The sequence below is a fragment of the Podarcis vaucheri genome, assembly GCF_965113315.1.
Source record: "Podarcis vaucheri genome assembly, chromosome: 4".
Lineage (NCBI taxonomy): Eukaryota > Metazoa > Chordata > Lepidosauria > Squamata > Lacertidae > Podarcis > Podarcis vaucheri.
Genome location: NC_138762.1, coordinates 31,818,531 through 31,831,660, shown reverse-complemented (window position 1 = coordinate 31,831,660; position 13,130 = coordinate 31,818,531). Strand labels below are relative to the sequence as shown.

General features: G+C 41.9%; 1 protein-coding gene across 1 annotated transcript in view; it reads right to left on the bottom strand.

Moving 5' to 3' along the window:
* The window catches only part of IGSF11 (immunoglobulin superfamily member 11), a 179,023-nt gene that overhangs the window by 65,152 nt on the left and 100,741 nt on the right, over positions 1-13,130 (bottom strand). The gene's annotated exons all lie outside the window — the stretch shown is intronic.

Below are 13,130 nucleotides of genomic sequence, written 5' to 3'. Positions count from 1 at the left end.
GAAAAGTATGCAGCAACAGCCGCACTAGCAGCCATGGTATCCAGCTTTTGGAGTGGCTATTGTGTTATACGTAAAAGTGTAAAGGCAGCCCTCACACGACCCCAAATTCTGTATTTTTTATGCAAATGCTAAGTGCAGGTTGTTGTTTTAAAATCACAAATAAAAACAAGACAGAATGAACTTAGGAAAGCAGATATATGAAAGGGAGGCAGACTGCCAAGACTTTAGTCTAGAACAGGACCAGAGCCTAGATCAGTACAGAAGGTTAAACAAGAACAGATCAGAGCAACTCACATGATAGGTCAGTCCAAGCGTTGGGCTGCGTACACACCATACATTTAATACACTTTTAAGGCACATTCCACCACCACAAAGATCCTGGGAACTGTCATTGATCTCCAAAGAACTACAATTCCCAGCACCCTTAGCAAATTGTTTCTAGGATTTTTTAGAAGGGGAAATGTGCTTTAATATGCATGGCGTGCACACAACCTTATTCTTTGATCTGAGCAACAAGGGAAGGCTCGTCCAGTTCAATGGTAGCTCCAAAGCTCTGGCACTCGTGTGCTGTCCCAGGGGCACAAGAAGGGATTGTGCAAAAGGAACATCGTGGCTGGTTATCCATGCCTGTCTCCCTGAGCATTTCCTAAAGAGAAGTGAGAACTTTCCCCTCCCCACTGTGAGGTGATAGATGCATGCCATGTTCATTCAGTTCACAGGTGCCTGCCTCTTTCTACTCTCTACAGGTAACCCAAGCGCACTGGAGGAACACTGCACAAAAAGAATCTTGGTGCAGTCATGCATACAATCACATTAAGTAAACTCAAGCAAAGGCTTTGTGGGTGGAAGAAGGACCTTCAAATAGCACAGCAGTGGGGAGTACAAAAAAGGAGGAGAAAACTAAAGTGGAGGCTGAACGTGCTTAACAGAAGGAACTCACAATCTCCTTCAATGGCTGGCATCGCATCTGTGCTTCCTGCAGTATTTGCTAATGAAATACAATTCGCCCAATGGTTCACAGAATCATAGATTTTGAAAGGACCTTGGAGGTTAACTACCCCAGCCCTAACTCCCTGCTTAGTGAAGGATTTAGTATTTAGAGATGCACTGCATGCAAAATGTAATGAGAGTGTATCCTAAACAATCCAACTGTGCTGTAACTCATTCAAAGTAGCTCAGTTTGTTAGCCTACTGTGCATGCCAGGAAGGTGGATTGTCCAAGTATACGTGGAGATGCCCTGGAGGTTTTACAGGTTTTGAACTAGTGCAGGAAAGCCCATTGTAGACTACTGCTGCTACTGTTTTAATTACTGTTCTAGTCTATCTTAGCATTGTTGGCTCTAATCTGTGGATATTACGTTGCTATTTCAGCTGTGGTGTGACTTTATTACTATTGTGTGTTTACTACTACTACAGACTGCCTTAGATATGTTTTGTAGAAAAATAGGGTAAAAATGAATGAATTATAACGAATGCAGGCTTCTATACTGTGAGCAGGCAGTGTGTGTGGTTGGGGAGTGGAGGGAGGACAGGACTTCTTTGGGTTTTAATCATCTTATACATAAGGAGAACCCTTCGAAGTCTCTCAGTGTCCAACCAGATGACTTCTGACAGAAGGATGAGGAGCTGGCATATTATGCTCTGTGACAGGCTTTCTCAATCTGGTGACCTTGCATCTCCAATCAGCCCTGATCACTGGATATGCAGACTGGAGGTAGTGGGCATTGTAGCCCAAAACAACTGGAGAGCAGTAGGCTGGGGAAGTCTGTTCTGTGAATATGCTAGTTCTAAAATAAAAGAAATCCAGCTAGTAAATCAACATAAAATGAAATCTAATGTTGATTACAACAAATTCTAGATTGTTGTGCCCAAGGCTTCTTGAGGAAGGAAATGGTTCATTTCCTCAGGGATTAACATTATGACCTATGCTACCTTACTGGACTGTGAGTACAGACCCATTTTAATTTCCGATTAGCATCTTGTGTTTTCAGTACCTAGGGATTAGCATTTCCACAGCTTCTCTGGTTCATAAAAGTATCAGTTACCCTCCCCCCTTTGCTCAAAAAAATCAAGGCAGATTTGACCAGATGGCACATGTTCCTGCACTCCATGTCAGGCTGAATTAATTCAGGGGAAATGAACTCTCTTTCAAAATGATATTTATTCTTGATGCTACCATGTCCCAGTCGCCAAACTGTTCCTGGAGAAAACACATGAAGAAAACTGAGGATCTATGGACTCAATTACCTCAAGAGGAGAAACAGAAATACCTTTGCAGGAGCTCTTGGAAAGGGGGAAAAGTCCTTCTACAGAAAAATATTGCTTCTTTGTATAATCTTTCCTACTCAAGGATATGAACATTTGTCAGTATTATTGCAGAAGAACTCCCAAGCACATGATGCAATGTCATTAACCCCTTAATCAGGGCTGCAGCTACTGCTTCCTGTGTGTCCTTTGCCTTTTGATACTCTAGGATTCTGAAATAATTTGTTTAGTATAATTGTATTGAAGCTGCTTGAACATTCTCTCTGTAGACTTCTAGCATGGAACAAATGAATTATCTCTCATTACAACACTTTCTCCCATGGAAAGTGAAAGAAGGTCACAACTCAGTAGTGCAGCATAGGCTTTGCATGTACAAGGTGAAAGTTCACTTTTTAACTTCTCCTGATTTGCTTTGTTTTAAAAGATCTTAAGCAGCAGCACTAGGGTAGACTACTACCCAAGATATCGACAAATGATTTCAATCTTCTTCTCCATTTTACCTCTGCTGTGAAGGAGCCTCTCACAATTTTCTGTCTGGAACTTGTCAATTTCATCACTGGACTTTTGCTCACAATTCTCCAAGGTACAATGTTGCAGGTTATTCTGGACTTGCTGCTAAATAGCAAAAATGAAACTGACAGGCTCGAGTCCAGAGAACTTCATTCACTATAGAGACATTTCAAACATCTCAAGTTCACTTCTCTAGTGAAAGGTGTTCACTCACTGCAGAGGTGTTTCATTATTGCTCTTTGCAATATTTGTGCACACATCTTTGCACTTTTACAATATGTTGGTATCCAAGAAATCTAATTTATTCCTCCAAGCAGTGTGCCTAGGAAATGCATTCTGCTACTGATAAACTCCCCCTCCCCAAAAAAACAGAAGAGAAATGATCACACCATGGCCATTGTTCCTTCCTCACATCTACCTAAGTAGGACCTGATCAGGAAAAAAAAGCCACAGGGCAGCAACCACCACCACCACCACTATTCCTACCACCTCTTCTCTCATACACTGCTAGCTATAGAAGACTTAAGATTTTTGTAGTCAAGATTGTGGCTCACCTTTTATATGGTACACTAATCTGGGGTAGCCACTGAAGGGAGGAACTTGATGTAATTCAAAATAGGTTCCTGTGTATGATATTGGCAGAGCCACATGGTACACCCAGAGCACTACTAAGGACTGAACTAGGTCTATCCTCTATAAAAGGCCGTATACACAAATCTGGGGGGAAATATCATTGCAACCAGAACAACACTTAGTCAAAATACGGTATTTATTTTATTTTATTTATATTTTTGCCTGGGTAAAATCTGGTAGAGATCTGATGCAGAGTTATTTGAGCTCTCCAACTTCTAGTCACAAGATATTGTGTTTAGCAAAGATGCACAAGGAGATATTGAATACAAAAAAACTAATAAATCCGTTTATTTGGTATATTAAAATTAAAACAGACCACAAAAGGGATGTGTACTTGTGAGAACTATTTTTTTTCCTGTTAGACATGCTTTTACCCAGCTCAGATTCCAGACGATATTTGCTGGGAGATATACTAGCAGACCTGCAAGAGAGCGCCTTGAGGATCTTGTACATTATATTCTATATTGCTCATTGTATGATTCACCCAGAGCCAAATTTTTCTCCCCTTTTCAGACTGCCTTACAAGGTCAACCAGATGTTTATAAAATTAAATGGCTGTTGGTAGATGTTGATAAAGGGACGCGGGTGGCGCTGTGGGTAAAACCTCAGTGCCTAGGACTTGCTGATCGTAAGGTCGGCGGTTCGAATCCCCGCGGCGGGGTGAGCTCCCGTCGTTCGGTCCCAGCTCCTGCCCACCTAGCAGTTCGAAAGCACTCTTAAGTGCAAGTAGATAAATAGGTACCACTTTATAGCGGGAAGGTAAACGGCGTTTCCGTGTGCAGCACAGGTGCTGGCTCACCAGTGCAGCTTCGTCACGCTGGCCACGTGACCCGGAAGTGTCCTCGGACGGCGACAGCTCCCGGCCTCTTAAGTGAGATGAGCGCACAACCCTAGAGTCGGTCACGACTGGCCCTGTACGGGCAGGGGTACCTTTACCTTTAGATGTTGATAAATGCATGTTATAGGGTGGTACTATTTGCACTAGTGGCAAGAAAGATAAGGACAACCTTTTTGGATAGTGCAAGTGGCAAACCCTAGGGATGCTGACCAGAAGGAATGTTTATGTAAATTGTGGACACTGTTGATTTGTCACGGTCTGGTGCATGTAATGTCTTTCGTTCTGTAGTTGTGTGATTTGTGCTTATATTGTATTTCGATGGCCATTGGCATCCAAGCATTCTCCTACCCTCAATGCCACCATGCATGAGTTCAGGTGGTAGGCCTCTTCTGAACAACATTCAATATGGTCGCTCCCTCTCCCTCACTACCCAACTCCCCACAATTCTACCCACTTGTAGTGGAGGGTCCCAGAGGGCAGGAGACAATAATTAAGAAAGGCAGTCAGTTTAAAGTTTTTGTTTAAAATAATAGATCCCAGGAAGGGGTTTGGAAGGGAAACAGAATGCAGTTTAAGCATACTGCAGAAGATCTAATGCAAAATATTCCTGTTACAAGAAATAGGAAAATGGCCAAAAAGATGAAAAGAATTGATGCTAATGGAGGCAAAAGATATTAGATTCAGAAGCGAGTGCAAGGAAGCAGATTTACTGCCATCTCTTTGATTTCTCACAACCTCTGTATTAGATATACAGAAGGGGAGCTGAATTCTAAAGCAGTCAATTTATACACTTGGATGTTATTACAAATATGTGGTTTGTACAAATATGCAATTCAACAGAGGCAGAATCAAGAATATCAAAATCCTTCCATCATCAAGAACCTCAAGGATTCATGGTGCCTTCTGCCATCTGGAAGTGAAAGGACAATTTTCACAATGGAGAATAATTTTGTATCCAGTTTCCAAAACCTGTTACAAAAGTGCCTTTACCACCATCCCCAGGGATTTTTTTACTACGATTAAAAGGAAAACATAAGCATTTGTGTAGAAACCTACCACAGTGGTACCTCAGGTTAAGTACTTACCGTATTTTTCGCTCTATAACACGCAGATTTTTTCTCCTAAAAAGGAAGGGGAAATGTCTGTGCGTGTTATGCAGCGAATGTGTGGTCCCTGGAGCCGAAAAATCGGGCAAAAATCAAACCGCGCTTCAAACCTGAAAAGAGGAAGTGGGTGCTTTCCTGCATTCTGCCTCCGGGTCTTACTGCCCACCCTCTCTGTTTCCTTACTGTGTTTGCTCAAACGGAACAAAGAGCAGGGAAAGCCCCTCCCCTCCAGGCAAGCAGAGAGGAAAGCAGAGTGCCGTTCCTTCCTCTCTGTGCTCCGGTGCTGCTGAAAACATGCAGGTGGGAGAGAGAGAGATTGAGAGAGAGAGAGAGAGAGAGAGAGCTGGCTGGCTTGGGTGGGTGCGTGGGGGAAACTTTTGCCTTCCTTTCCTCCCTCCCGTTATACCCCATTCCTGCATTCTTAGCCCTTCTGTGTTTTTCCTTCCCTCCCCACTTAAAATGTGGTTAAAAAGCATGGATCCACATGGATCCTCAGGATTTTTGCACTGGGTCACCCCAAATTCACCATCAGAGCACATAGCATGTCCATGGCTACAGCCTGCCCCCCCAAAATCATGCACCCACTGTTGCCTGGGGCTGCAATGGTGCAAAAATGTGGTTAAAAAGCATGGATCCACATGGATCTTTGCATTGGGTCACCCCCAAATTCACCACCAGAGAACATAGCATGTCCATGGCTACAGCCTGCCCCCCCCCCAAAAAAATCATGCACTCACTGTTGTCTGGGGCTGCAATGGTGCAAAAACGTGGTTACATAGCATGGATCCACATGGATCTTTGCATTGGGTCACCCCCCCAAATTCACCATCAGAGCACATAGCATGTCCATGGCTACAGCCTGCCCCCCAAAAATCATGCACCCACTGTTGCCTGGGGCTGCAATGGTGCAAAAATGTGGTTAAAAAGCATGGATCCACATGGATCCTCAGGATCTTTGCATTGGGTCACCCCCAAATTCACCACCAGAGAACATAGCATGTCCATGGCTACAGCCTGCCCCCCAAAAATCATGCACCCACTGTTGCCTGGGGCTGCAATGGTGCAAAAATGTGGTTAAAAAGCATGGATCCACATGGATCCTCAGGATCTTTGCATTGGGTCACCCCCAAATTCACCACCAGAGAACATAGCATGTCCATGGCTACAGCCTGCCCCCCCAAATCACGCACCCACTGTTGTCTGGGGCTGCAATGGTGCAAAAACGTGGTTACAAAGCATGGATCCACATGGATCCTCAGGATCTTTGCATTGGGTCAGCCCAAATTCACCATCAGATCACATGTCTGTGGCCACAGCATGAAGCACAAAAATGATACATCCACTGTTTCATTCAGAATGTTTTTTCCCTTGTTTTCCTCCTCTAAAAATGATGTGCGTGTTATGGTCAGGTGCGTGTTATAGAGCGAAAAATACGGTAATTCATTCCGGAGGTCCGTACTTAACCTGAAACTGTTCTTAACCTGAAGCACCACTTTAGCTAATGGGGCCTCCTGCTGCTGCTGCGCTGCTGGAGCACAATTTCTGTTCTCATCCTGAAGCAAAGTTCTTAACCTGAAGCACTATTTCTGGGTTAGCGGAGTCTGTAACCTGAAGTGTATGTAACCTGAAGTGTATGAAACCTGAGGTACCACTGTAATAGACACCAAAGAAGTACAGTGCTGTTATATAGTATCCCTACCCATAAAAATATATTCACGAACCATTAAGGAAATATAATAGGATAAAACATTCTTTACTACAATGCTCCTCAGACCATACCATTAACCTAAATGATACAGTCTGACTATCTAGGAGAAATGAGAAGGGTTTTATTCTGCATGGGAATTCAGTGGTTACCAGCTTTTGTTTCAAATTGGCATCTTTCAGGATACCTAGATCTTTGACCAGTGCAAAATATATTGTCAACCATACAGTGCTTATGTCATTCCAGCAGATGATGTAAAATGTCTCCTAAAACTATTCAAAAATAGTAGGCATTGCTGGAGGATGTCCTACATGCAGAATTTGCAATTCCCTCCTTTGTGTACCCTAGGTGCACAGAGCTTTGATAATGTAATGGGTTGAATGGCTGAAACGAATGTCAGGTGACGGACTACCTAAAACACCTGATGGAGCAGCTTTAATCTGTTAGCCTGTGTAAACTGTGTAAAGCTTTAATGGCTTATTATGACATGCCCCAAGATCTGTCAGAGGCAGCTGATACAGATGCTCTCAAGAGAAAAATCTAAAATAGGATATATGTGACAGCTGCCCAGGCAGATTTGAAAGTTAAATACAAAACCCAGTTTTTACAGTGGTACCAATACCTAACATACCACCAGATTTTTGAAATTTATTTTTCAGACTGACATATTGTTCCTCCTGAGAAAAGCCTTCACTGGACTTCACCTTCAAACAATGCCCTGGGCCTATATTGATGGAAGGTATTCCAATACATCTGTAAATTTATGTTTGTGTATCTCTGGTCAAGAGGAAGAGGAATTTATTATCCATTACGTTTTGTACTGCCAATTGTATGAAGTCCCTGGGGGGAAAATGTATTTTAGAACTGCATAATAGGCCTACTGCTACATTTGACAGTGGAAACGTTCTCTATCTCCTAATGGAAAGCAAATATGTCACTTGTCAGACAGCTTTATTTGCATGATATGCCTACAACATAAAGCAATCAATTACTGCAATCTTGTCAAGGTGATTATCTTACATAAAATTGGGGGTGAGCTATGAAATAACCCAGTGTTTAAGCTTCAGCTAAAAATTATAAGGCATGCATATCATTGCAGTGGAGATTTATGTACTGTACAATCTATACAATTCAAAGGTATCTGCATGTGTGGTATGCATCTTGTGATGACCTACGGTTTTTAACAAATAAATGAACTTGACTTATCATCTAACCTCTTATTCAGCATTCAGAAAGAGCCCCAGTGCTGCATAACAAATACTTAAATTCACACAGAAATAATATTAATGTGGATAATAATATTTGGCATCCTCTCATGGGACAATGTAATACTGAATTAATTCACAGTTCTGCAGTTTTCCCAGTTCCTAGGATGGGAAGTAATTGCACTGCACATAACTGTTATTAATTAGCCTTTCACTGCAGTTCTTCCCCTGAATGTGCTCAGTTTACATGTAAAGGGATATATTTATCCAGAGCTTGAAGGGCAATAGGACACTGAAATACCAATAGTTGAATACATTGAAAAAGAATATATCAAGGTCACCGATAGAATTCAAATGCCAGTACCCCTAGTAGTAGTAGTAGTAGTAGTAGTAGTAATCCTCATAAACAAAAGCTAAGATAAAAGCAATATAACTACTTGCATACAATAACTATTTGCATAAAACTACTCAAATTTACCTCAGTCAAAGATACATTATGTCCATTTAGAGGCCCCCACCCCAGCAATTGGCTGTTATCTCCCACCCTCTAAGCCTCTGTAATGTCTTCTTTAAATGTGTCTACTAATAAATTTGGCTTCTCTTCTTTCTACAAGCAGAGGTGTGTGTAACAGCAACATAATCCTTACAGCCCCCAGTGCTGTACCACTGTGGTTTTGCTTCCTTTGTGGTGGCCTCCGTGATGAGGTAAATGTGGTGTGCTATGCTTTGTTTTTATCTGGGATATAGGAACAAAGCTGATAACCCTAGTAGATAATCTTTATCAGGAAAGGCGGGTGGGTGTAGTCTTGTTGATGTTGCTGGAGTTCTCAGAACAGTGGTGGACTTGGAGATTTAAAATTTCAGTGGCATTCTGTGCAATGCCAAAATCTGGCGCTCGTGCGCACGCACACACATGCGCACAAGCCTATTGCCTTCCATTGTTAGTCTTTGTTGCAGCATCCCCTGTGGCACCCCCTTGGCTCTGTGCCCAGTGCTCCCCTAAATCTGCATCTGCTCAGCAGCAGTTGACTTCATCCAGTAGTTGATTCCATCAAAAGATCCATTGCTTTGACATGGATCCATGTATGTCATGTGGTAGTGCTGAGTGAATATTGTTTACCTGTGGTAACTGCTTTGTGATCTTCCAAAATGATCTATTTTATCCTGAATTCTATTTAACATCTAAACCAACTGCTAGGAGATGCTATTTGGTGTGAAATGTCATCTGCATGCTGATGAGAAGGAACTCACGATTTGTCCTTCTCATATCACAGTGTAACAGTTACATTCCTAAAAACCTTTCAGAGGTCAATAGAGGACTTGATGAAGGTAATGAAACTGAAATGCAATCCACATTACATGGAGCTGCTAATAGTGAATGGTCAGAAAAGCCAGAAAGTTGGTGAATTATCTGTTCTAGACAGGGTCACGCATATCCTCAAAGATTTAGTTTGCAGTTTGGTAGTCTCCTGGGTCCAACTTTGCTGTTGGATTCCAGAGTGGGATTATTATGGTGCTTGGTTTAGACCAGCACACTAATTGCACCCCCCTTCTGGATAAGAGTGTTTGAAATTTGCCAAAATCCGACTTGGAAATTAAAGAGGATGCATCAGTGTGGAGCAATGCAACCAGGAATTTCCTAGCATGTATTTCAATATACAATTTATCACACCAAAAAAACAACAGGTTTTTTTTTAAAAAAAACTTCTTTTAACTGCTTTAATAGCAAAGAGTTCTTAGATCAATGTGTAAGGGTTCCTATTGCCAGAAGCATAGATTCAATGATCTAACCTGTCTACATTCCCTATGGAGTTGACTCAGCCTTTTATCTTTCTAAGGTAAATGAGCAGCACTTTGTAATGAGTGGGTGGTAGTAGCCGCACAAGCTATTGAAATGCATATTGATCTCCTTAGTTCAATTACATATCGACTTGTGCCTCCTGCTGAACAACTCTTCTCTAGCCTATGGGTATTCCCTTTGAATAGGTAATTGCTACTAGCAGTTAAAAAAATAATCCCCATTCATGTACAGATTGTACTGGCTACTGCTTTTTGGCCTCTTTATTTGCCAGGAGCTAGTGAACAAATCAGGACACTTAAGGTGAACATATTACAGGAAGCACAGGGCTGTCCCTGTAAATGTAATCTCTTTCTGCAAATGTAATCCCTTTCATAAAGTGTAGGCTCACTTAACCAGTGTCATGATGTTATTCACAATTTGCCATTCTCTATCCCCACTCCCAAGACCAGCCTGCCCATGAGGCAAGGTGAAGTGACTGTCTCAGGTGGCAGGATCCACAGGGGCAGCAGATCCCCGGGTATATCTTAAATTTTTCAGTCTTTCATGGTCAGTGCATGTCACAGATTACATGAGTCGTGAGCCATAGGTGAGGTCTGTGTATTTTTTATTACAGTTTTTCAAAATGACAACAGTGAAGTGAGTTAGAGGGAAGTCCCTTCTCCCCTAGCACTGACTCTATATAAATAAGCCACAATCATAATACAACCTAAAATGGTAGTAAAGCTAGTGTTCTGTTATGTAATCCTATAGTATGAAAAAACTATGTTGGTTTGTCTGACAAATGATATTACTGTAACCTTGGAAGCGATTATAACCAAAAAAAAAAGGATGGAAAAAAAGACATACACACAAAACAGCAGATGCAGCAGAGGGCAAACATCTTCATTAGGGCTTCAATGCATCAATCCTATGCTGTTACACTATGTGCTTATGTTGTGTTGCTAACATTTAAAAATAAAACCTGTCATACTGCCAAAAATATACCGGGGGTGGAACTATTCTGTGCTTGATTCTGCTCCACCTATGGTTTCTCTTAACGCTATAAGGAACAATTTTGGAAATCCATTCCTCTCAATGGGTGCTCAGAGACCCAGAATATGGCCAAATAAAGATTCCCTGCATCAGTGGTTGCACACTGAGCCACATCTGTCCTGCCCAGCAGTGATGGAACCAAGTGTACATGTATCTCTAAAAAGAACTCATGCCCCTAGTGCTACCCAAGCGGCTTGTTTTAAATAAAAAAAGAACTCAGCAAACTGATTGTTTCCTTTGCCAAATTGATGTGATAGTTCAAGGTCACCTGAATCCCTACTATAGAGGCTGTGTTCATGCAGGAAAGGGAGGAGAAGAAGGCAAAGAGAGAAGAGTTTGCTCTATTAGAAACAGTACAGAAATCCAGAGATAAAAAAGAAAAACCCACACAACTCTTTCAAGATAGAGTCATAGAACTGGAGTTGGAACAGATCCCAAGGATCACCAACCCAACCCCTTGCAATGCAGGAATCAAAACAAAGCAAGATTTACTAAGAGTTTCACAAGTATTCCCAAATTTTCCCACAATGATTCCACATACAAGTGTAAGCACACAAGTGTGCACAATAACCCAGATGTTACATGTGAAATATTTTTGACTACAGCTACATAAGCATGCTTTCAGAAAAGCAAAGGATAGAATTTGCAGTTTCACTAGACAGGCAGCAGGAAGATTACCACAGACTACGGATACTTTTATTATAGGTGTTGACATAAGCAATTTAACCATACCAGTGACAACTATTTTAAGTATAGTGCCACAATATTCTTACCACAATATTCCAATTGTACCAGAGATAGTATATTTATACCTATTACGGCATACTGGTCATGCATAGGGTAAGTTAAAAGGGACAGTCAAATTTCATCACCATTTTCATCAGCATCGAAAGGCACCTGACTTTTAGGGATTTTTTGGGTAGTGGTGGGACTGTGGGATAGCTGCAGTAGTGGACAGAAATGTTCACTTATTCAGGAAACTTTATTTCATTGCTGCTGGTGATATCAGTAATCACCAAATCTGAGCGGCCCCATAATAGTGTGACAACATTATGCTTACTACGTGATCCTTGATGGGCTAGGATCACCAATATTACAAGTCTCGTCATCACTGTCCTCATTCTGTATCAGCTCTGTGTGCCTTCTGTGACACTGGGTACCATCTGTGACATTAGCATGCAGCCAAATTTCATTGGCTATTTAGCATTCTATTATCGGCAACAAGGCAAGGGGGGGGGGAATAGTGAGGTCGGCAAAGTTCACCAGAGCAGGGTTTGAAAAGGAGCTTCAGAGCTCCTTACAAGCCTGCCTCAAAGGAAGCAATCATCCTGAATGCTTTGGATTTGATGTGAGAAGGATCCCTAGCTTGATTCCCACCCTGCCATCCCGAGCAGCTCATTCTCTTGCCCCCAAATGCACCTTCCCTATACTTAACTTCCCATAAGCAAAGATAATTTTTACTTAACGTTAACAAGATAAAACTTAAAAACAAGATAATTGGGTCATTACACACACATAAATTAAGGAAGCAGAGGCCCTTAGAAAGACCCCTCAAGTCCCAAAGGCCATTGTTCTTTACAACCTGGTTTGCTGCCTGCAGCATCTCATGGATCTGGAATCTGAGAAATGAGAAAACCTCCCTCCTCACCACATTGTCCCTGTTTGCCCATACGAGGGTAGGACCTAGACCCTCAGATTACTTTTGGAAAGGAACCCCTTTCTTCCCCATTTTTCATGATCTTTTTCTTTCTTTCCCATTTCTAGGTCAATCTGAAGATAGTGCAGGCATTCACCAATCTCCACTAAAAATATAGTTTAGAATTTCTGGAAGGAAAGTACTTAATGTCAGGTGAAACATCTACACTATACATGCTTGCACTTCCCACAGTGATTGGTGCAGAAATACCACAAACACCTTGCTTTGATGCTCACATAATTTCCACTTTACCCATAAGCATTAACTAAAGGTGGCAGCGTGTGTGTCGGGGAGGGGGGAGTGCACCTTTTCATAAGAGTAACAGGATGGTTAAAAGAC